The sequence below is a fragment of the Lacerta agilis genome, chromosome 14 (genome assembly GCF_009819535.1).
Source record: "Lacerta agilis isolate rLacAgi1 chromosome 14, rLacAgi1.pri, whole genome shotgun sequence".
In the NCBI taxonomy this organism is placed as follows: Eukaryota; Metazoa; Chordata; class Lepidosauria; order Squamata; family Lacertidae; genus Lacerta; species Lacerta agilis.
The window spans coordinates 10,757,338-10,783,201 of NC_046325.1; the positions used below are offsets into that span (position 1 = coordinate 10,757,338).

At 40.0% G+C, this 25,864-nt stretch overlaps 3 pseudogenes; all 3 read right to left on the bottom strand.

The window, feature by feature from the left end:
- Window positions 1-1,010: 1,010 nt before the first annotated feature.
- On the bottom strand, window positions 1,011-10,428 carry LOC117057403 (annotated as a pseudogene).
- A 2,544-nt stretch (window positions 10,429-12,972) lies between these two features.
- LOC117057404 lies at window positions 12,973-18,562 on the bottom strand (annotated as a pseudogene).
- A 4,684-nt stretch (window positions 18,563-23,246) lies between these two features.
- Window positions 23,247-25,864, bottom strand: part of LOC117057405 — a 3,741-nt pseudogene continuing 1,123 nt past the window's right edge.

Below are 25,864 nucleotides of genomic sequence, written 5' to 3' on the forward strand. Positions count from 1 at the left end.
CAGCTGACCCTCCACCTCTTCCCATGCCAGATGTTGCCCATCTTATAATGTCTGCCAGAGACTATTCATTCCCTACCCAGTGCTGTACTGCAGAAGCTACCAAGTTCACTTAAGATGAGTTTGGCTTCCATGGACCTTAAGGCCATAGATATTATAGACTGGTTAGGTTAACATCTATCCTGGGAAGACTGAAAGTACAGGTCAATCATTCATTCATATTTTTATTTGTACACTGCACTTCCATGAAATAATCTTACTCCAAGTAGCTAACGATAAGAATACGGGAACATATCTCAAAATCAACAGCATCAAGAACAATTTCATAACAAAAATCAACAACAGAATAGCAAATATAACAGCATAGAAAAAGCAATATTTTAGCGTAATAAATATAGCAAGATGACATTAATAGCATCACACCTCTTGGAAACAGAAAAAATTGTGGGGATTCTTTGCTGGAGCCTCCCGTGTGCAGGACAAGGTCAACTGCACACGGGATACCAGTTGCTGGGGATCTGCGGCCTGCGTCTCACGGCCTGCGTCTTAATGTCATCTTGCTATGTGACATAGCAAGATGACATTAATAGCATCCCACATCTTGGAAACAGCAAAAATAACCACTGATCTAACCACAACACCCCGCTGACTATATGGTGGCTGTAATACATGATGTAGAGACAGCATCATACAAGCCGGAGCATTAAACCCAAGCTATGGCCACAAACAGGACGTTTGGGGGAATAACACAAGATGGAATGCTTTGCTAGATGAAATGCACTCGTCAGCAGAGCTACACAGGTTGTGAGTGCAGACCTTTCTGGCCTTCATGCAATGAGAACAGATCTGGGAGATGAATATGATGCTGATATTTGGAATTCTTCCCAGGTGAAACCCCTTACTAGCCAGCTCCACACCCAGAGATCCTTTGCCTCACTGGAATACATCCTTGATTTCTGATAATTCCCTTTACTTGACGTAAGACGGACCAGGGCCATAGAATTTTAGATGCTTCAGTGATTTCTTCTTCTTAACTGCTCCTTGTTGTTTAGCTGTGGCTTTACCACAATAATATAACATTTCGGGGAAAATATAAAACCCAATAACCCAGCACTAGAAGACAAAATGGAGAAGATCTCCACAGCAACCATGTATTTTCCTTTTGTGCTCAAGTAAGTTGGAACAAAGGACAACCAAACACTGCAAAACACCAACATGCTGAAGGTGATAAACTTGGCTTCATTAAAACTGTCGGGCAACTTCCTGGCTAGGAATGCCACAATGAAACTCACAATGGCCAAGAAGCCCAGGAAGCCCAGGACAGAGTAGAACATGGTACTGGAACCTTCATTACACTCTGATATAATTTGTTCAGTCAATGAGAGCATGTCAAATTCTGGGAATGGGGGTGAGATTGCCAGCCACATACCACAAAGAGTGGCTTGAATAAGGGAACAGGAAAGGACAATAGAAATGGCCAGTCTTTTCCCTGCCCATTTTCTCATCCTAGTTTCAGGCTGGGTGGCCATGAAGGCTACAACCACAATTATAGTTTTGGCTAGCACACAAGAAACAGCCACTGCAAAGATGATAAGAAAAGTGGTTTGTCGAAACAGGCATGCCAGCTTCTCAGGCTGGCCCATGAACAGCAAAGCACAAAGGAAGGAGAGCAGGAGGGAGACAAGGAGACTGTAAGTAAGGTCCCGATTGTTAGCTTTGACTATGGGAGTGTCTTGGTGCTTCACAAAAATCCAAAGCACCAAAGCAGTGAGGAAAGAAAACGAGAGGGCCAAAGTAGCCAAAGAGATTCCCAAAGGTTCTCCAAAAGTGAGGAAAGTTATGAATTTTGGAATGCATGAATTATGGGCATGGTTTGGATACTGATCTTCTGGACATCGAAAACAGTCATCCATGTCTGGAAAACAAAACATCTGGTTTAAAATATGGTAGTCCTTATGGAACCCTGAAATGATCATAACTATGAGAGTTGTCAGGCTGAAATCTGAAAAACAAATATTCAGTCTTATTGTGCCATTTTCTTAGAAGGTTGTCATATTCTGGATTATGTAGAGAAACAAACATCTGAATACCCTAAAATCTGTATATTTTATATGCTCTGTATAGTACATCCTTACCTGTCTGGTTTGAAATCTTCCCTTCAGGACATGGAAGGCAATCATAGCAGCAAGATGGCTGCCCTTCCTTCTTTGCCTTATGATATCCCAAATGGCAATGGTCATTACAAAGAGAAAGGGGCTGAGCCTGTCCACAAATGAGAGAGGAGAATGTTTTCTCTTTTGCATGCTTCCATATCTACAATGTACTATTATGGAAATCCACTAAGCTATCTCAAACAGGACAGCCAACAGAGGTCAGAAGCCAGATAACCGTGTTTAAGGCCACTATTTCCTTGTTACACTTAGCAGTGATAGCAGTCCATATTGGCTGGTCACATGTGATTTTTCCCTTGGCCAAGTTATATAGTTATCATAGCTGGCATCATGAAAGGTATGTCCTCTCAGCATAATTAGTTGCAGTTGCTTGTTTATACTTTGCTCACTCATCTTTTTGTTATGCCTTTGTGTTGATTACTTGGAAATAAGTTACACTGTACACCATAGAACATGTTCCATGAATACATAGGAATTCAGAATGGTGAGGTCAATACTATGCAAGTATGTTGGTGTTGCATGTCGAGGCTACCGGCCCAGCTCCCCACCCCAGTAACTCAGACGTCACACAGTAATTTTTGTTTAAGGTTTTTGGCATAGTTTTGGCCACAACTTTATTTAAATACAACCAATGTGAGTGGTTGCTTAGGCATTGGTTCCGACTACTGTCCCCCCAGCCATGGGACAGCTGACATTCGCTTTTGGGCGAAGTCAGAAAGGGTAAACACCTAAGGGAGAAAACGGAGTCGGGCCACGACCCACGGTTCTCCCCCAAATGCTCCCAAGGACTCTGCGTGGCCCTAGCCCCCCACCACTTGAGGTGGAGGTGGACAAAAGCAAGATGAGCCCCTGGATTCCTTTAACAGAATACCCTTTTTGCAGGGGTAGGCCCAGCCAATCCATACCCCTGCCCAGCGCATTCAGGGGTAGGCCCAGCCTATCCATACCCCTGAAGCAGCATTACTAGGGGCAGGCCCAGCCTATCCTGACCCCTAGTGCAAGCAATTTTAACCAATGCCTAACCGCCAACCTTACAAGTTGTGACGATTTGCTACGCAGTAGGCAAAACCAGTGACAAAAGCCAATCAGCCACTTGGACAAATTCCTACCAGGCTCCTGCTCCAAAGCAGACAACCCCATGACAGGCATAGCAAGGTCAAGTAGCAGAACACCATTCCCTAAAGTTAGGGAGGGCGAGCGGGAGATCCGTTGCACGCAGCAAAAGTGAAACTAAAGTTTCACAAACACAGGTTTTATAGGCAGCACCTGTCAATCATCAAAGTGGCAACATACCCAACTCCCCAGCAACACGCCCCAACCAATCCCTAGCTGTGGCCAAACCAAAAACTGCCCAGTAACTGGGAGCTGCTCCTTTAACCCTTCTGCAACCCGTCTCTTTTAAGGGAGAACCCGCTTTGTGAACCTCTGTGAAAGTGAGTAGTAGAGAGACCTCAATATATGAATGGACCTTACCTGATTAAACCTGCTGGGCCACACAATGGCTTCCTCAAAAATGGTGAAAACTTCTTTTTGCGGAGTCATGGGGTCGATCTTTCCAATTTTAACTCTACAAAAAGACTGGTTTGGAAATGTGACCCAGTTTAGAATATCATATCCAGCTGCTAACTCTCCATTTTCATTGATGGAAACTTTTTCTCCAGCACTATTATTAAATGAGATGCTCCTCACAAGATGGTTGAGCTAATAGGGGAAGTGGAAGTGGGGAGAAATTAATGAAAACAGACAATCATGATCTTTCCCACTTGAACAGAGGCTCCCCATTTGTAGAAAGTTCTTCTCAGGGAAACATGCCTGTCCCCATCTCAGTCAGCTTCCAGACACAAAGCTAAACATTCCGTTTCGCTTAGGCTTTTGGCTGTTAATTTGAATCATTTCTTCATATGCTTTTGACTTTTTTGCGGCGCTCATCTTTTATTTGGGTGTGGAGTATTTATACTTTTTATACTATTGTTGGATGAGCACTTCAGGAATGTTGTTTGATCTTGTTTTTCGTTTTCATATCTAGCCTTTTTAAATGTTTTATTTTGTTGGTGTTCCTAACTTGTTTTTAGTAAATTTGAGAGGTTGGTTTTTTTGTAGAAAGTGATGTACAAATGTGAATGTAAATCATTATCCGCAGAGCAAATAACATTTTTAAATGTGTGTGCTGCTAAATTGTTGCTTTCTGCTTTAAAGGCTATTATTTTGACTTGGAAGATCAAAAATCCATCCTTAGAAACTGACACCTAAAGGAGAATGAAACCTAAAAGTTATGGGTTGAGGAAAAAGAGGCCCAAAAAGTTGTGTGAAAGGTAAACAGTATTCCACTGCCCTTCAGATTCACCATGTGGCTAAGTGGGGAATTACTTAGAGTTTACTGATTTTTTTCTCCATAATGACAGCTACTTAGTGCTAGCTTACATTGTTAATTAACAATGTGTATATATCTGGGGAAAGTCAGTATAAACCGTTCGGTTATCTCCATTTTATTTTATTTTATTTTATTTTATTTTATTTAGTCGTGTGTGTCCCCCCAATTGTTGGTGTATGGTTATTGCACAGGTACACATAGCTAGACCACGCATGAGTTGTGACAGAATCTACCTTTGTCTTTGCTTGCAAAGGTTTTTTTTTTTTTTTTAATTGACTTTGACACAGCACTAGCCGAGGAAAAGCAAGATTCAAACAGCAAAACTGGTGAAGTTTTCAAAACTGGGTGGGAAAGTTGTTGGGAAGAGAGGAATATATCACAATCAGTGCTTCATCTTACTCAGCTACGAGTGATCACCAAAAAAAAGAGAAGAAGATGTGAGGAATGAGAGAACATTTCCCCCAGTGGAATATTATTATCTGTGTATTACTTATTAAATTTCTATACTGTCCATAATGATAGTTGCCTTGCAATTTGAATCAACTGGAATCTCCCATTGACAAGAATAAAGAGTTGACCCCACTTCCTGCAAGCCACAGTCCCAACCCTAAACTGCTATACAGAACTTTCAGTGATTCACATAATGCCATGTGATGTATCTGACATATCATGTAATGTGGCCCAAAACAACCTTAGTAAAAAGAAAATTTTCTACAGATTGCGGGTATTCTTTTTGCTCCTGAACTCCAGATTTAAAAGGGTATTAGCCAAGTTCATGGAGAAAAGGGCTATCAATAACTACAAGTCATGACAGCAGGCTCAGAGCCCCAATGCTCCCAAGAGTGGGAGGAGACAGTTACTATTGATGTAATCCAGCAAAGCTTATCTCCGGCTCTTTGTGTGTTCAGTATATTACCTTCCACAGTTCTTGGCTAAGAAGCTTCATTCTTCCGTCATGCACCATTCCTCTGTGTTTGAATCTAGATGAATACATAGCATGCAAAGCATGTCCCACAGCATAAACTGCATTGTAGATGCTGTAGCTGTGGCCAGTCATGCTTGTTTCAAAAACTGATGCAGGAAGAGACTCCAGCTTCTCCTCCCCACTGCAGATTTCCCCATCTTGGCTGTCTACCTGGGAGTTGGGGAAGTGACATTCAAATGCCTTTTCCCAGAAGACTCTGATAAAACCATCTTCTTTAGATGAAGTAGGAGTTATCATCTGAAGAAATTCCTGGAATCCTACAGCCTCACTGGAGTGAACAGCAAAGGATATAGCACCATGGAGGAAGTCTATGTCCCAACCTCTTTGAAAGGGAAGAGATGTGAAATCCATATGGACTGTCATAATCCAGACCTTGCCTTTTTCTTTTATTGGTACGCCTTGGTGTTGTGAATACTGAAAAAATATGCTCAGCATGATCATGGTATCTATTTCACCATGAATGACCAAGGCATTAGCATTACTTCTCATGAGAATATTGTGTATTTTATCCCCTCGTCGAACATGTCAGTAACAGCAGAGGAAAAAGCCATTGTTGGGAATTTTTCTATGAATTCAAAGCAAATGCCTCTATGGGCATACTTGGGAAGCATGTTCCGTACAAACCTCTCTCCATTGTCATCACTCACATACAACAGCCCAATCCATGTCCACCTGAAATGCAGCAGTAACTGGAGAATCCCATTATATTGATGGTTCAGTTTTGGGAATATCTGATTGTAGAGAACTGATTGGGTTTTCTGATCTATCACTGGAGCAGAGCCGTATATGAGCTAAATAAAATGGGGAAAATAAGGATACAGGAAATGATACTATGAATCTTTAAGGAAAATGTGTGCAGTGATATTATGTGTAAAGTCTATTCTCTAGATATCAATTCATATTGTATTCTGATTTCAAATACTGTAATCAAGGAGTTGATGAGTTAGGACAGTGTTCACCAACCTGGTGACCTCCCCCACATGATTTGGAGAGCAACTCCCAACAGGCTAAACCAGGATTATGATGGTGGATGGGAGTTGTAGTCAAAAACATGTGGAGGGCACTAGGCTGATGAAGGCTGAACTAGGAGATTTCAAAATTTATGAACTTCTTGTTAGTAGGTGAACTGCAAAGGCGCAACAGACAGGAGCTACTCTATACATCAGACTTCCTCAATTTGGTGCCCACCTGATGTTTTTTTTTTTACTTCAGTTTTCCCCAGCCTTTAGCTAGCAGCTTGATGTACAATAATGGCAATATAGCAGCTTCTTGCTTGCAGACTGATGTGAGTTGTAGTATGTTAAGGACCACTAAGGAGCACCCTGTGTTTCCTTCCTAAAGCCAACAGGGATTGCTGATAGATGCTAGAAAGGAGTAGAGCTGGCAGGCAGAGAAGACATGTAGTTTTCTCTTCCTGAGGGTCAGCCAGACTAATTAGATAACATACAGTCAAAACCACGCAAAGTTTCAGACATGGTGAGGTCTCTGGTCCTCTTCTAAAAGAAACACCAAAGGGAGGGACAGAGGCCAGGCAGAGACCAGAAATGGAAAAACTGACTGGAGTCGTTGTTGAACAAATAATGAGCAGAAAGAAAAATTCCTAGAAGGACCTTGAGCATCCGGCTTTGCCCATGGCAAGGTATATCGACTGGCCATGCTTAACAGACCCCCAGTCTGGCAAGTTATCTGTGGGTAGGCCAAAGAAGGAACTAGAGTGCCAAAAGAGGTGATCTCTCGGCATGGAGACTGTTCTGAGCCTGACAGGGAAGTAAAACTCATTCAGGGTTTATTTACCAGGAAAAGCTGCAAGGTCCTAAAAGGAAGTTTTTTTCCTTCTTCGTACACTCAACAGCAAGTGCTGAATTATAGATGGCGGAAAAGAACATCTTGGCTTGACCAAGTAGAAACTATTGATGGATGAATCTGTCAATTTTATTTTCTTTAAGTATTTCGTCTGTTCCAGTTCTCCACATCAGTTTACTTTTAAAAAAATATATTAAGAAATCCCCATTAAATTCCATAAGTATTTTAATGAGAATTTATCCTGATGCAGATGCAATTATGCACACATTACGTGGCTGGGGAATGTCGTTTCAAGATTCAGAGAAGAGTGAATTTCAAAGGGTGGCTGTGTTTCAGCTCACATATTGTTTTGGGAAATGCAGATTAGGTAGATTTAGCTTTTAACGTGAACTGGAACAAAATACACACACACACACACACACACACACACCAGTCCAAAGAACTTGGTACTTTTTATTTGCAGATGTGTATTAACCTGTATCACAGGGTGATCAAAGGAGGCTGTATTAATGCTCAGGGTAACTGATGCTGTCTGAGGGTAGCCGAGTATGCTGTAACAAATAATGTCTAGTAAAAGCTGTGAGTAATCAGGAAAAGACCCTGATGCTGGGAAAGATTAAGGGCACAAGAAGAAGGGGACGACAGAGAACGAGATGGTTGGACAGTGTTCTCCAAGCTACTAACATGAGTTAGACCAAACTGCGAGAGGCAGTGAAACATAGATGTGCCTGGCCTGCTCTGGTCCATGGGGTCATGAAGAGTTGGACACGACTGAACGACTGAACAACAAAACTGTTTTGTGACGTATAAAGTGGGGCTTTATGCTCTGGTCGCAAGAAAAGAGATAAGGGAGAGATAGACAATATTGCAACAAGATGTGCTGGAGATTCGGAGGTCTAACAGAAGTTTAGCTGGGGATGAGTTAGCAGATGATACTTTTGAACTCTGACTCCCTTGTGTTAAACCCTTGACATCTTGTGTTGTGTAATTGTTGAATGCTGCATGTTAGGATTTGCAGTTTGTCAAATTGTAAGGAAATTGTTATAGCTTTTGGTTAAAACTCTTTGATTGATTGATTGATTGATGATATGGGTTGTGATGCATGGGATGCCTGGTGTGCTCTGGTCCATGGGGTCACAAAGAGTCGGACACGACTAAACGACTAAACAACAACAATCTGTTTTAATTTTTGTTCAATATTCTGAAGGAAAAAATCCATTGATTTCCTTTGAAACCTGATGACTATTTTTCTTTTTAAGCATTTGACCTTAAGGACATATTAAGCCCGCCCCCTGCTCCATTTATACATCTTACCTGTGGAATCTTGTAAATGCACAAGATGTCTGCCATGTAGAGACAGACTTTAGAGTTAGGTCCTCCAATGACTGTTACTGGATTGTTCTGAGGATCACATTTGTAGTTAGGGACAAATCCGCCCTTTGTAGAGAAGAGTTCCAATGAGGCCTGATAGGTCCATCTTGGATTGAAATAGCTATTGTAGATATGGAAGCCCAGGGTGGCATTGGGTAGGATGTGTGGGTTTTCATTGATCTCCTTTACAGAAAATACCAAGACCAGGATGTGCTGGTAGATCTGAGTCATGACCCTGAAATGAGAGGAACATGTTATGTGCATTTGCATCAGACCAAAGTACTTGTACCATTATCCATATTGGCCAACTAATCCTTTACCACTGAGTGGAGAGACCCTCTGGAATTCAAGGATATTGGGGAAGCATGAGATAGAAATGCTGTAGCTTAGTCATAGAACATCTGTCTTGCAAGCAGAAGGTCACAGATTCAATCTCCAGCATCACCTAACAAGGCTACAATTCCCTGCTATCTGAAACCCTGGGAAGCCACTGTCAGACAGTTTGTAGACAATATATAGCTAGATGGACCGGCATCTTATGTTCCTAGTGGGCTTTTTCTCAATGGAGTTGCCCTCCCTCCTGAAATTCCCTTCGGCAGCTTCTTTCCCTGGTCGTTGTCGGAAGCAGTTTGAAGATGTTTGCATTTGTTCATGCTTTTCTAAGGAAATAGGTATTGTTGGGTGCTGTAGGGTTTTTATAAGAGGAAAAAATAGTGCATATGGGGGGGATTCATATAATGGGTATTCCATACAGTTCCAGAATTAACATTGTTTTATGCAAAATCATTTGATAAATCAGAATCCTATGTGAGATTGCATGTTCTCATTCTTTTTATAGTAGGGGCTGCCTGATATTGGACATTCCCTGACTTCCCCCTCCCCCATAGTTAGCAATTAGAATGCTTGCCACCATAAATTCACCCTGCTATTGTACTACTACCCGCCCCTTTAATCTCTCCAAAAATAGCAAGAACAGTCATAGGCTCCAGTTATTTTAATGCCAAAAGTCCTTAGACAGTGGATTTTTATGATCACATTTTCATTTTATTTGATTGTATGTTGCTAGCCAGCCTCGTCACCCTTTGAGGAAGAAGGGTAGGATATACATTTTAGGCTGCAACAGTTTATAATATGGGAAATAAAACTCATTGTTGAATAGTGAGAGAAGGAGAAGAGGTGCCCCCCTCCCTTTTGCATGTATATGACTTTAAATACCGGGTATATCATCACAAGCCCATAGGTGGGCATGAGATAAGGTTCCTACTGGTGCTACCTTCAACACTATAGCTTTTGCACCATTCCTTTGGCAACCAACCCAACTTTTAGGCATTCCAACCAAACAGTATATTATTATCCTACACCACATTTTGGCTGAGAGGGCCCTCTGTAGAAATTTCCCATTTATTTTTTTATCAGAGGAGATACTTTTCAACGTGCATGATAGGAACTCCTGAACAAGGATCTATCACATGCAATAGTAAAATCAGTTAAACTTTTATATATTTAAGGTCTTACAGAGTTTCTTCAAAGAGGTCAATAGAAGGACGGTTTTTGAAGGTTATCAGATTATAAATTATAGAGATGGGCGACATGATGCCTGCAATGATGGCGTCTCCTGGCTGGTAATGCTTGTGAAGAATAGGAAGAGGGTCACGGAGGCTGCATTTAATAATTGGAATCTTGCTTGACACCTGAGGTAGAAGCAATAATACCAATATCACAAATCCCATGATTTTGCATGAAACAGTTCCTTCTGTACACCAGTTCACCTTTCCCCACATTATCCTTCAGTTTGCTGAATTGCACAACCTGACTTCAATGGAGAACCAGTTCTCTGTTTAAAATGATCACTGATTAGACTGGCAGAGTCCTGACTATTCCTAGCCCCAGTTCTGAATGGTGCAGTGATTATTATAAGCATTTATATTTTTGCTGGTGGTTAATGCAATTCCCTTAGATCTTAAGAGAAAACTGCATTGAGCTGAAATTTTGAGCAGTAGTAATTAATGACCAACCATAGTTAATGTGATAATTAAAGGGGCACACACTTTTTTTAATTACAGTTATTACACGCACAAAACATATTTACCACATCTCAGCAAAACTTATCTCTTCACTTGCAATAGACACAAAGACTTGTAATAACCCAGAGCGAGAAAAGCTTCTCAGAAAAAAAGAAGACTTAAAACATATGTGGTGAACATCCAGGTAGGTAGGTAGGTTTATTTCGGCCATGTGGCCCATATCACATCGCAAAACACATTCATCATAATACACACAGAGTAGAACAATTTAACAAATTTAAACAATACAGTACGAAACCAATTTTAAAACAACCCATTTACACCCTTCCATCTAAGTCACACTGAGATCTGAGTAGTCCAACTGAACTAGTTTTTTTAATTAAAATAAAAATCTGTTAAAATTAATTTATCAGCTATTTTATCGCCCCAATAATAGGTCTTAATTATTTTCTGCATTGTCATAAATGGTCTGAAGGCCAAATTTCTGCATTGTCATAAATGGTCTGAAGGCCAAATGTGCTTCATTAAAGGAACAGCTTTTGACCATTTTCTCTAAATCATCCCCACCCATCCCACATTTGATGCCATATGTGGTGTGGTGTGTACATGGGAACTGATTTGGCTTACAATTGGGAGCTAAAGCAAACTCCTGATCATTCATTTGCTTGAGATGGACCATGTGAGTGTATCTTTCTCCCAGGTGGGAAGTCGTTTCCATTAAAACTGCTGTTGAAATGGAAGAAAACACATCTCTATGTGGCAGTGGTTTCAATGGAAACCGTTCCACCCCCCCCCACCACAAATTTGGCTCCTTGAAATGCTGAAAAGTATAGGTTCAAAGAGCAATGTTAGGCTATTTGGTAGCCCTTTTGAAAAGAGCTCCCCGTCACACTTTAAACCTCATAATTGAAACAAATCTTGACTGCACCAAACAATAATCCAACCCCACTAAGGTTTTGACTTTTACTGGTTTAAGATTCCCATAAATATGAGAGGGTTCATTCTCAGTCTTGTCCTCCTGGAAACATCTGATCAGGAATCCAAATATGCCCTCTTTCAGAACCTCTTTTTTGCAAGAAATTTCACATGTAACTCATTAGTTAAGTTAGACTGATTCTATGTATTTCATAGGCAAGTCTCTATACTGCATTGTTGCTTTCCCTTCTAGCAAGTAAACACATATTCTTGTATCCAAATTTAATCATGCTTAGAATAGACCCATTGAAAAGAATGAATAGCTAATAAGTAATTTAGGCCCATGGATTTCAAATGGGTCTGCTAAGAATATTGTTCCATTATCCTGTTGAATCATGCAATCTGAACATATCAAACTTCATGGTGCTGCCCAGAGAATAGCATGTAGGTACAACATCATTGTCCGCAGTGATAGCCAGCTTTGGGTTTTGGACACTATTGATCTTAATGCTCTCACTACTGGCAGGTGACCAAAAGTAAAGGGCAGAGATGGTGAAATGGCTGCTGAATGTTGCCAATGGCTTTGTAACTTATAAAGTAGCTCTCTATCCCTAGCAGCTAGGAAGTTTAGTGGTCACGTGCAAATGGGACTTGGAGATTTAATTTGTACATTTTATATGACAACTATCTTTTATTTTATATAACAAAGGATTTTAGTAGATTTGGCTGTGGTTTTATTATTGATTTCATGACTATTGATGTTTTGGAGGATGTCATGGCCTTTGGATAGTGCAATGAATCAGTTCTTTTTATATAAGCAAATAAACAAACAAACAAATGTATTTAAAATATATTCATCGTTTTGATTGCAGCATTCAACAACTACAAACAATTTGTGACTGAGAAAATGAACTACTATTAAAAAGGCGGAAGTTATTTCACCGCTCCAGTTTGTTCAACTTCCCATGGAGTGTTCTTCTTGTAATTTAAATCTATGTAACCCAGAACATTTTCACAAACTTCATGAAGTACTGCCGTAGAGGTGGCAGAAAAAAATAGCAGTATGCCTACAAAAAACCTGACATCTTATCATTTCATATTCCACTTCGTGAGGCAAATTTAACAACAACAGCAACAACAACCCATCACATAAATACAGTTATTCCTACATTAAAGCCACAGTATTGGGGAATACAACAGTAGCAGAGAGAACATTGCCAGGTAAAATTTGAGATGACGACTCTCAAAAAATGCCATTCAAACAAATTTTTTTCTTGCAGAAGTTTTGTTGTTTTCCCATTGAGGATATGGGTCCCTAGTATTTCGGGTACATTATTAACTTGTTCTTTTTAGCTGCTCCCTGCTGTTCAGTTCTGGCCTCAGGACAATAATATAACATTTAGGGGAAAAGATACAACCCAGTAACCCAGCACTGGAGGCCAAGATGGAGAAGATCTCCACAGCCACCATGAATTTTTTTTGTGCTCAGATAGCTTGGAACAAAGGACAACCAAACACTGCAAAAAACCAACATGCTGAAGGTGATAAACTTGGCTTCATTAAAACTGTCAGGTAACTTTCTGGCTAGGAAGGCTACAGAGAAGCTGACAATGGCCAGCAAGCCCATAAACCCCAAGACACAGTAGAACATGCTGACTGACCCTTCATTACATTCTAGAACAATTTCTTTACTCATTGAGCGCAGGTCTAAAGCTGGAAATGGAGGAGACATTGCCAGCCACACAGTGCAAAGAGCAGCTTGAATCAAAGAACAGGAAAGAACAATGGAGGTGGCCTGTTGTTGCCCCACCCATTTCCTCATGCTGGAGCCTGGTTTGGTGACCATGAAAGCAAGGACCACAATGATTGTCTTGGCCAACACACAAGAAACAGCCACTGAAAAGATGATGCCAAAAGCTGTTTGTCGAAGGAGACATGTCACTTTCTCAGGTCGACCGATGAATAGAAGAGCACAAAGGAAAGAAAGCAAGAGGGAGATGAGGAGAGTGTAGGAGAGGTTGCGGTTGTTGGCTTTGACTATGGGTGTGTCCCGGTGCCTAATGAAAATCTGAAGCACCAACCCCGTGATGAAAGCAAAAGAGAGAGCAAAACAGGCCAAAGAGATGCCCAGTGGTTCTCCATAAGACAAGAAACTTAGATCTTTTGGAATGCATGAATCTTTTTCCACGTTTGGGTAATGATCTTGTGGGCACTGAAAGCATTCATCCATGTCTGAAAAACAGAAGTCAGATTTCTATACAGCATTTTATGTGAAGTACAAAAATGTACCAATTTAGTTAGAATGAAAGTTGTCATGCTGGTATCAGAAATGCAAGTTTACAGTCTCCTCACGTAATCATATTAACAAGTTGTGCAGAGATTTTCCATGGGCCACACATGTCTTTGGAAGCCCAGTAGTATCACCTCACAGATATTACCAGTTGGAATGGATCTGGAACATTTCCTCTTTATGTTAATTCTGAATGTGTGTTAGCCATCATTTCCTCCATTTTTATTTCTGCATTTATCTGGATATTCCTACTAAAATACATATTTAAATGTAAGTGATGCTAGATTTAGTTTGCTGAGAACTGTGTTGAACAACATTTACGTGAAGGGTCAGATCCAATCAATACAGATGTTCTAATCTGCACCTTCATCCTATAAATGTGGTTTAGTTAATTTCCTATCAGAATCTGCAGATATTTAATTCCTCCAGACCTCTCAGCATCACTGCCTCCACCAAGTTTCAATAAATTATTAGGATTGCTATTAGTTCTACCATGGTGTTAATTGAATCATGGTATTGACTAGGAGAGCACTGAGATCTGTAACAAGATTTTGCAGTGTTGGAATACCACTGTTCATTATTTTCCATTGCACCTCATATCTTATCATATCTTATTTTCTGCCCCAACACATCAGTGTCCATCCTATAGCCATTTAGCACCCCTGTATTCATTGAGGGTTGTGTGTGCTGCAAGCCTACTGGTTCTTCCAAGCAGGCTTATGTATATCCAACTAGTGTTTGAACTCTGAGTGCTGAGATTCCTAACTCCAAACCTCATATCAGCAGCCCCAGTCATCCTTAAATTCTGAACATTTCCAATGAACATGAGTTTCCTTACCCGTCTCGTTGGAAATCTTTCCTTCTGGACATGGGAGGCAATCATAGCAGCAAAACGGCTCTCCTTCCTTCTTTGCCTTATGATATCCCAAATGGCAATTGTCATTACAAAGAGAAAGGGGCTGTGCCTGTCCACAAATGAAAGAGGATCATTGTATCTCCTTTGGAAATTTGTATATCAATAGTGTTCTTTATTATGGAAATCTGCTGAGCTATCTCATATAGACCAGCCAATAGAGGTCAGGAGCCAGAAAGCTATCAAAGACCAGCATTTCATTATCACAGTTACAGCCTCCTTTGTTTTGTCAGTTCTGCGCTACTTCACTTCACCATATTATTTAAGTACTTCACATCTAGCTTGATGAACATGTTAGAAGAGGGAAGATGAAGATGAAGAAGAAATGCTGAGAAACATTTTACTTCACTACCTTACCCTTTCAAAGCTTATTGGCCTAGGGTTGAAGATATGGTCAGTCTCTCTGATATCTTTCAGTGTGTGGAAAATTAGGAGCCATAGACAATCATCACAGAGCCAGGATGGGACCACTCAGGTGGGTAAAGATGGTGGCAGTTTATCTAAAGTCTCACTCCATATGGCTAATAGTCACAACTGGAGATGGCATTGAAACAGTTAAATAGAATTAGATCTTATCTCCTTGCAGACACTACAATGGTACCTTGCTTCTCGAATGGCTTAGTTGACAAACAAACTGGCTCCCAAACACTGCAAACCCGGAAATAAGTGTTCTGGTTTTGAACGTTTTTTGGAAGCCGGATGTCTGTTTTGGCTGTTGGTATTGTTTCTGGGGCCAATTAGCCAATCTGAAGCCATGCTTGTTTTTCAAACATTTTGGAAGTCGAACAGACTTCCAGAATGGATTGAGTTCGAGAACCAATGTACCACTGTATTGCTTGTTTAATAAATATGAGGAGCTTATTGAATTCAAGTACTTGCATCTAATCTCATTCTGGAGCCGATGTTGAAATACATTGTGTTAATGTTAGGATTCCACAATGGCAATACATCTGGAATATCTGAAGCCACTGCTAACACTAACAACAACAACAACAACAACAACAACAACAACACAACAACAACAGCAACAATTATTTTATTATCTGTACCCTGCCTATCAGACTGGGTTTCCCCAGCCACTCTGGGTTGTAACTTTTGCACACATCATAAAATTGGAACTCTGTGCATCATTTTATTTTTGGGACACCTTGATGTGGGGTTTGCTGTGATTATCTCTCCTTCTGATGGAATTTGTTGATTTTGTTTGGTTATATTTTCTTATTCTTTATGTTTGCTGCTTTTATTTATATCTTCTCGAAGCGACTAGCATGAGTTTGGCCAAACTGCGGGAGGCAGTGGAGGTTAGGGGTGCCTGGCGTGCTCTGGTCCATGGGGTCACGAAGAGTCGGACACGACTGAACGACTGAACAACAACAACAATCTTCTTGGCAGTAAATTCCATTGAATTATATAGAATTCAATCGTTGAGAAGTGAACACTGAATTACACGGTTTGAAGTCAAATGACTATACTTTCATATAGCTTCAAAAGTTTCCAGGAGAAAATTTCTTTAGTTAAAAGAAGGTGTCATAACCTACTTGTCACAATAGAGAAGACCGCTACACATATATCCCCATGTGTACACTAAACCATGGGTGAACAGAACAATGTCAGTATCTGAACTGAAGCACAGTGGAAGTGACTGATAGATAGACCCCAATATATGAATGGACCATACCTGGTTAAACCTGCTGGGCCACACAAGGCCTTCTTGCAAATGCTGAACGCTTCTTCTTGGGGAGCCATGGACTCAACTTTTCCAACTTTGACTCTATGAAAAGACTGGTTTGGGAATGTGACCCAATTTATGATATCAAATACAGCCTCTATCTCTCCATATTCGTTGAAAGAAACTTTTTCTCCAGCACTGTTATTAAATGAGGTGCTTCTCACAAAGTAGTTGAGCTAAATTGGTGGGGGAAATGTGAGCAATTCATGAGGATGTAAAATAAAAATAAAAATTATGAGACCTATATTAAATCTGTTTATAGGTTACCATAATAATGTTCTGTATAAGGAATTGCTATTCTTTTTCCTGTTTGCAGCTATAAATATAGCACAATATTAAAAAAACAGCTACTAACTTTGCTCTAGAAGTATGGTGGGATGAAATAGGGAATGCAGAGCTTACGGAGAAACTCCAGAAGCATCTTTGCTCAAAGACCAAACATGATTTTGAAATTGTATGGTACATGTTAATTTATGTATGGTTCACAGGAAAGGAAACTGTTGCCCTTTCATCATCAGCTAAACATGCCTGATTCTGAGACAATCTGTTAAGATAGAGAGTAGAAGATACCTAACTGAGGTAAGCATGTCTAAAACATTTACAAACTTTATGTTTGACTGCATTACTTACATCGGAATATTTATTGGGGATGAGAGTATATGTGGATTGTTTGTTATATGTATTTTTAGAAACTGTGAAGTGAAGGAAAGTTGGGGGAAGAAATAAAAGAGCCATTGAAATCATAGCAACAAAGTCCTGTTGCTGCTAAGTCTTAATAATCATAACTGTTAGCATGACTAAATCTGGATGCAACCAAATCAGATAAAAAAAGATGAGTGACATACTTCTCAGTTAATTCATATTGTTGAAAGCTCAAAAGAATAAACCGCTGTCTAAAGAATATCTTGCCATGGTGTCTAAAAGACAACAAAGTGAATGCCAGGTGCATTTCTTTGGGGTGGTAAATTTAGGATGAAATTTCATATTATGACTTTGTAAGCACAAAATATGTCAACGACATGCTTATTCAAAGTGTATTCTAATGCTAATAGGTTGGAAAAATTAGTAATAACCCAACACTTGACCAGTCATTAAATGAAATGCATTATGAGTGATATGTACATCTATAGCAAACCAAATTGGGGGAGGGGCACCTGGCTTAAGAGCAGTGCATGTGAAATGGATCTAGGAGTCTTAGCAGACCACAACTTAACATGAATCAATAATGTGATTCAGCACCCCAAAAAAATGCTAATGCAATTCTAGCTGTATCAAAAGAAGTACAGATCAAGGGACTCTTAAAAATAGTCACTCGGGAACAACAGCAGGGATCATTTTATGTTCTAAAGTTCTTAGTGTGCTGAAGACATTACCTCCCACAGTTGGTGACTCAGAAGCTTCCATCTACCTTCACCCACTGTTGCTCTATGTTTGAATCTCAATGAACCATGGCATGCAGAGCGTGTGCCACAGTATAGACTGCATTGTAGATGCTGTAGCTGTGGCCAGTTATGGTCATTTCAAAAACTGATGCAGGGAGATTCTCCAGCTTCTCCTCCCCGCTGCAGATTTTTGTATTCTCTCCATCTACCAGGGAAGGGTTGAAAGAACAAAGAAATGCTTCTTCCCAAAACTCCCGGATAAAGTTATCTTTGTTTTCCAAAGTAGGTTTTATTATCTGAAGAAATTTCTGGAAACCTTCTATCTCACGGGAGTGAACAGAAAAGTATATAGTACCATGAAGTAAGTCGACATTCCAGCCTCTTTGAAAGGGAACTGATGTGAAATCTATCTGGGATGTCATAATCCAGACCTTCCCTTTCCCCTTCGTTGATGGATCCATAGTTTCTGAATACTCGGAAAATGTTCTCAAAACTACCATGGTATCAATTTCACCATGAAAGATTACTGCATTAACAGTGCTATTAAGGATAAGATAGTTTGTTTTAACCCCATCTTCCATCATATCAAAAATATCATTGGAAAAAGTCATAATGGGTATTCTTAACATGAAATCAAAGCAAATACCTCTCTGGACAAACATGGGAACCACAGTGTGTACAAACCTCTCTACATTGTCATCATGCCCAGATAGCACCCCAATCCATCCACCTGAAATGCAGCAATAACTGGAGAATCCCATTATACTGATGGTCCACATCTGGAAACATCTGATGGTATAGAACGGCCTCTGCTTTTTTATTTATCACTGGGGCAGAGCCATATATGAACTAAAGGAAAAGAAAATATTTAAGCAAGGGGAAATGTATCGATGAGGCCTGAACAAATCTTTTCAACAGTCACCACAGAGGAGACATACCTTGAAACTGCAAAGGCAGTGCTACGTTGGCCAAGTGGGTGCCCCATGGAATATTGCAGTGGCATGTTCACTGGCATATTTCACATAATGTCAGTTTAATTCATAGGTATTTAACACAATAATGAACTTACATATTTATGATACCTTGAGGACACCTTCTGCTTAATCTTACATTCCATTAAAGGGCTTACCAGAAGGTATATCAGGATAATGATACATTTTGGAGATGAGAGTAGATTGGCAAGAGATTTTTTTTTCTTCCCAGCTATTTGACAGTTTATATGTCCCTATAAGTCGAGGGATTGGAGCTTCTTCACAACATCACCATCCAAGCATAGCATGCACAATTATCCCCAAAAAGGCATGTTGAATATGATACTTTGGAAACGAATTCTATCTTCAATGTGCAAAGCCATATTTAAAGGCAAGGGATGTGGCAAATTGTGTCTCAAAGACTGATCTGCCCCATACACACATTTTACCTGTGGAATCTTGTAGATGCACAGAATATCTGCCATATGGAGACAGACTTCAGAAGTAGGTCCACCAATGACTGCTACTGGATTGCTCACCCTATCACATTTGTAGTTGGGGATGAATCTGCCCTGTGTAGAGAAGAGTTCCAATGAGGCCTGATAGGTCCATCTTGGACTGAAATAGCTATTATAGATATGGAAGCCCAGTGTAATGTTAGGTAAGAGGTGCAGGTTTTCATTGATCTCTTTTGCAGCAAATACTGAAGCCAGGAAATGCTGGTATATTTGGATCATAGCCCTGTAATTGGAGTTACATGCTGTGTCATGGTGTATTTGATTCAGAATATCATATGTACTTCATTTCAGTTAGGTACATGGAAAATAAATATATGGTATTCAGTAATACAAACATAGCAGAAGTATAATGTTGCCGGAGATTGACATTCTTTTGTTTACCTGCACAGTTCTAGTACTGTTTTCAAAGATTGTTAATGTAAGGATGTCACTGAAATTATCCTTATACCAATTTATTTTAGGATTGTACCATTTCCCTACACAAACACAATGCTAATCTCACTGGTATTCTTCTGGAAACATGCTATCCCTCTGAAAATAAATTGTAGATGTGTGGTTTATGAGGAATAGGAGTTTTCATTCATACGAAGAAATTTAGGTGGCTTACCAAAGATGATCTCCACCTCTCCCAATTTACCACATTTTGTGCATGGGTTAGCCATGATCAGATGCAAGAATATATAATCTAGGCAACCCAAGGAAGTTGCATATGGCAAAGGAAGAGATGGCATTCAGTAAAAATGGAAAATATGTGTTAAATATAATCATTATATAATATCTTCTCCAATCCACTGGAGCTATCAATCAATGGACAGAAAAGAATTGAAGCAAATGTATGCTATGCTTTTTTTAATCTAAGAAACTTACATAGGTTCTTCAAACATGTCATTAGAGGGACATTCTTCAAATTCTATTGATTTGGAAAATCTGTATAGATGAGACATAATACCAGCAATGATTTGGTCTCCTGGCTGGTGTGCTTGTGAAGAATAGGAAGAGGGTCACGGAGGCTGCAGCTGATGTCAGGAATCTTGGAAACCACCTGTGGCAGAAAAACTACTACCAACACTACAAATGCTACTAACTTGCATAAAAAAGATCTTTTGGCCCACCAGTACAGCTGACAACACATTATCTTTCTCTAAATTCTCTAAATGGCTCTCAGTTGATCTATGTCTCAAACTATGTCTCAGTGAAGACTGACCAAGTGTGATTATCCCAATTGAAGTGATATGGGGGGTATTAAAAATCACACCCAGCCCTGTTGTTTCATAGGTGGTTACCACAGTTCCCTTGGGACTTAAGAAGAGAGTAATCTTTACTAATTGAATAATTACAGGGTAGCTAGTCTTCTCTTTCTGTTTCTGTGAGATATTGCAGAAGAAAACATATTTATCACATCTCAGCAGAATTGCCTCTAGTCCAACTCACTGTATTTGCGGGTGTAATGAAAGTTGCAAATTAAGTCAGGTCATAAATATACATATGCAAATTTCAGTGGTCACTGAGAAACCACTGAGTAGGGTGGATTGTCCATTCCTTTCAATCTTGCCTGTGCTGAAATCATAGCTCCATTGTGTCAAAATAGATCGTTGTTGAAATTCTGCAAAGGGCTAGGTAAAGGGGTAATTTTAATATCAAAGAAATAAACAATGATTATTCCAGTAGTGCTTTTTAGGGGGCATTGATATTCCCAACCTAGTTCACAATGCTGAGAATGACCTGTCCAACATCACCTCTGAATGAGCTTCTTCCAACAGTGGGAAAACAAGAAAGGCATCTTCCAGTCTTAACAGATTCATAAAGGGAGTGGTTCTCCTTTAATTGTTTGGCTTTCAAGTCACTAAAGGTTTTACCTTCATATGCTAACAACATTATCTTGAACTGTGCCAGTAGTGTATATGCAGTCTGTGCAGGTTGAGCAGATTAAGTCAGCAGAAGTTCCTCTCTTCAAAATTGGTTCCCAGTAACATTGGGCACTAGCTGAAGTTTCTGGATTGTCTTCAAAGACTCAGAAACAGTGCATTCCAGTCATCCAACTGGAAGGTTACTAAATAATAGATTATTGTGGTATGGCAATAATATGGATTGTTGTGGCAAGGTAGCAATATGAAGAAAGAAAGAAGAATTCAAGGCCTTGACCAGGAAGCATGTAGCTGCAGAGATGAGGAATGGGAGTGTGAAATCATTACCAAAGGAAAGAGTATAGTTGTTACCTTTGAGAGTACAGTCATACCTCGTTACAGCCACTTCAGGTTGCACGATTTTGGGTTGCGCACTGCGCCAAACCTGGAAGTACTGGAATGGGTTACTTCAGGTTTCAGTGCTCGTGCATGTGCCGAACCACTAAGTCATGCTTTGCGCATGCGCAGAAGCGCTGAATCATGACCCGCACATGTGCAGACTCAGCACTGCGGATTGCGAATATGCCTCCCGCAGAGATAATGTTCACTACCTGAGCGTCCAGTGTAATGGGAGACTGCAACCTGCATAGTGACATCGAGATAATCTTGGTGGATGTCACTCAGTATTGGGATTTGCTGCCACAATACGTTCTGACTAAACATTTTACTTGGCTCTCAGTTCAGGGGTTTAGAATTCATAAAAAGGGGGTGGGAGATGTTGGACACTATACATTTCAATACTGATTACATTAAAATTCCACCTGCAAGTCATGTGAAAATATGCTTGAAATGTGCTTCAGATTTCATCTAAAGCAGGAACTAAGCATTTAGTCTGGTTATTCGAGGTTATGGCAAAATTTCATTCTATCAATTAATATCTTTATTGCTGGGATTTAATTAAACAGCAAGGGAGAATGGGGCAACTCAGCAACACAGTTTGTTGCATTGAAGAGGATAGAAAGTATAATGCTCCTGACGAAAAGGGCTAAATCTAAGATGTAGATCCACACATTATTCTCCTCACTTTGTTTCCAAGTAAGCAGACAAAAAAGATGAGGATTTAGAATATCTATTTACTGTCCTGACAGTAAAGAAAAGCAGTACAAACATGGCTGAGAAACAAAGTATTATTAAAAGTCAGAGGGTGCTTAACCATTGCAAGGTGGTTAAGCAATATTGTCTTCTCAAAAAGTGCTCATGCCATAATTCCCATCTATTTCACATAGCACATTTTCAGCAATTACAAAAGTAGTATTGTGGAGTTGGCAATTTTAGGGTGACCTCTGATGATAGTGGAGAACTGGAGTTTACTTGCATGACAATTTTTCCTGGCATAAATTTCATGGGTTTACCAACTAATGTAAGCATGCAAGAGGTATGAAATAGGTGTGTCCCTCCTGGACTCACCTCATTCTGCCACACCCTGTACATTAAGAGATGTACACCTCGTCACTTTGCACTTCATTTTGTGAGGAGAATTGAACAATAATATATCACAGATTTTAAAATGATTACTTCAATATGGCACTGACAGTTAAAATTACATTTGAATTTAGTTGTGGAAATTAAAAATGAAAAAGTTACATGGACGTCATTTAAAATTAAAATATGACATTTATGAAGGACCCAGAAGTTGTCATTTCTTTCTTCTGAGTTGCTCCTTGCTATTCAATGCAGACTTTACTACAATAGTATTACATTTTGGGGAAAATATACAGCCCAGTAACCCAGCACTGGAGGCCAAGATGGAGAAGATATCCACAGCCACCATATATTTTCCTTTTGTGCTCTGATATGTTCAAACAAAGGACAGCCAAAGCCAGCCAAACAAGTTACTTATTCTATGAAAAGTCTCGTTGCTTTCACATGGGGGATGAGGGTCCCAATATATCAGGAGCATCATTAACTTGTTCTTTTCAGCTGTTCCCTACTGTTCAATTCTGGCCTCATGACAATAATATAACATTTTGGGGAAAAGATACAACCCAGTAACCCAGCACTGGAGGCCAAGTTGGAGAAGATCTCCACAGCCACCATGAATTTTCCTTTTGTGCTCAGATAGCTTGGAACAAAGGACAACCAAACACTGCAAAAAACCAACATGCTGAAGTGATAAACTTGGCTTCATTAAAACTGTCAGGTAACTTCCTGGCTAGGAAGGCTACAGAGAAGCTGACGATGGCCAGCAAGCCCATAAACCCCAAGACACAGTAGAACATGGTGACGACCCTTCGTTACATTGCAGAACAATTTCTTTACTCATTGAGTGCATGTCTAAAGCTGGGAATGGGGGAGAAGTTGCCAGCCACACAGTACAAAGAGCAGCTTGAATCAAGGAACAGGAAAGAACAATGGAGGTGGCCTGTTGTTGCCCCACCCATTTCCTCATGCTGGAGCCTGGTTTGGTGACCATGAAAGCAAGGACCACAATGATTGTCTTGGCCAACACACAAGAAACAGCCACTGAAAAGATGATGCCAAAAGCTGTTTGTCGAAGGAGACATGTCACTTTCTCAGGTTGACCGATGAATAACAAAGCACAAAGAAAAGAAAGCAAGAGGGAGATGAGGAGAGTGTAGGAGAGGTTGCGGTTGTTGGCTTTGACTATGGGTGTGTCCCGGTGCCTAATGAAAATCTGAAGCACCAACCCTGTGGTGAAAGAAAAAGAGAGAGCAAAACAGGCCAAAGAGATCCCAAGTGGTTCTCCATAAGACAAGAAACTTAGATCTTTTGGAATGCATGAATCTTTTTCCACGTTTGGGTAATGATCTTGTGGGCACTGAAAGCATTCATCCATGTCTGAAAAACAGAAGTCAGATTTCTATACAGCATTTTATGTGAAGTACAAAAATGTACCAGTTTAGTTAGAATGGAAGTTGCCATGCTGGTATCAGAAATGCAAGTTTACAGTCTCCTCACGTAATCATATTAACAAGTTGTGCAGAGATTTTCCATGGGCCACACATGTCTTTGGAAGCCCAGTAGTATCACCTCACAGATATTACCAGTTGGAATGGATCTGGAACATTTCCTCTTTATGTTAATTCTGAATGTGGTTTTTAACCATCATTTCTCCATTTTTATTTCTGCAGTAATCTGGATACTCCTACTAAAATACATATTTAAATGTGTGTAATGCTAGATTTTGATTGCTGAGAACTGTGTTGAACAACATTTAAGTGAAGTGTCATATCCAATCAATAGAGACATTTTAATCTGCACATTTATCCAAAAAATGTAGTTATTTCCTACAAGAATCTGCAGATATTTAAATCCTCCAAACCTCTCAGCATCACAGCTTCCACCAAGTTTCAATAAATTATTAGGATTGCTATTAGTTCTACCATGGTGTTAATTGAATCATGGTGTTGACTAGGAGAGCACTGAGATCTGTAACAAAATTTTGCAGTGTTGGAATACCACTGTTCAGTATTTTCCATTCCACTTCATCTCTTATCATATATTCTTTACTGCCAGAACACATCAGTCTCCATTCCATAGCACATCCTGTATTCATTGAGGGAGGGGGTGCTGCTGCTGCTGCTGCAAGCCTAGTGGTTCTTCCAAGCAAGCTTGTATACCCCCACCTAGTGTTTTATCTCTGATTCCCCCCCCCCTACTTGATGACTGGCATTCAGAGTGTTGAGATTCCTATTAGTACTCCAAACCCCTATTTCAGCAGCCCCAGTCATCCTTAAATTCTGAGCATGTCCCATGAACATGAGTTCCCTTACCCGTCTGGTTGGAATCTTTCCTTCTGGACATGGGAGGCAATCATGGCAGCAAAATGGCTCTCCTTCCTTCTTTGCCTTATGATATCCCAAATGGCAATTGTCATTACAAAGAGAAAGGGGCTGTGCCTGTCCACAAATGAAAGAGGATCGTGGTTTCTCCTTTGGAAAATTGTATATCAATAGTGTTCTTTATTATGGAAATCTGCTGAGCTATCTCATACAGATTAGCCAATTGAGGTCAGGAGCCAGAAAGCTATTAAAGACCAGCATTTCATCACAGTTACAGCCCCTTTTGGTTTGTCAGTTCTGTTCTTCACTTCACTATATTGTTTAAGTACATCACATCTAGCTTGATGAACATGTTAGAAGAAAAAGGTGAAGATGAGAAGAAATGCTGAGAAACATTTAACTTCACTGCCTTACACTTTCAAAGCTTATTGGCCTAGGGGTTGGAGATATGGTCAGGCTTCTCTCTGAGTATCTTTCAGTGTGTGGAGCATGAGGAGCCATAGACAATCATCACAGAGCCAGGATGAGACCACTCAGGTGGGGAAAGATGGTGGCAGTTTAAAGTCTCACTCCATATGGCTAATACTCACAACTGGAGGTGGCATTGAAACAGTTAAATAGAATTAGATCTTATCTCATTGCAGAAATGATTGACTGTTTAATAAATATGAGGACCTTCTTGAATTCCAGTCCTTGCATCTAATCTCATTCTGGAGCCCATGTGGAAATACATTGGGTTAATTTTAGCATTCCGCAATGGTAATACATCTGGAACAT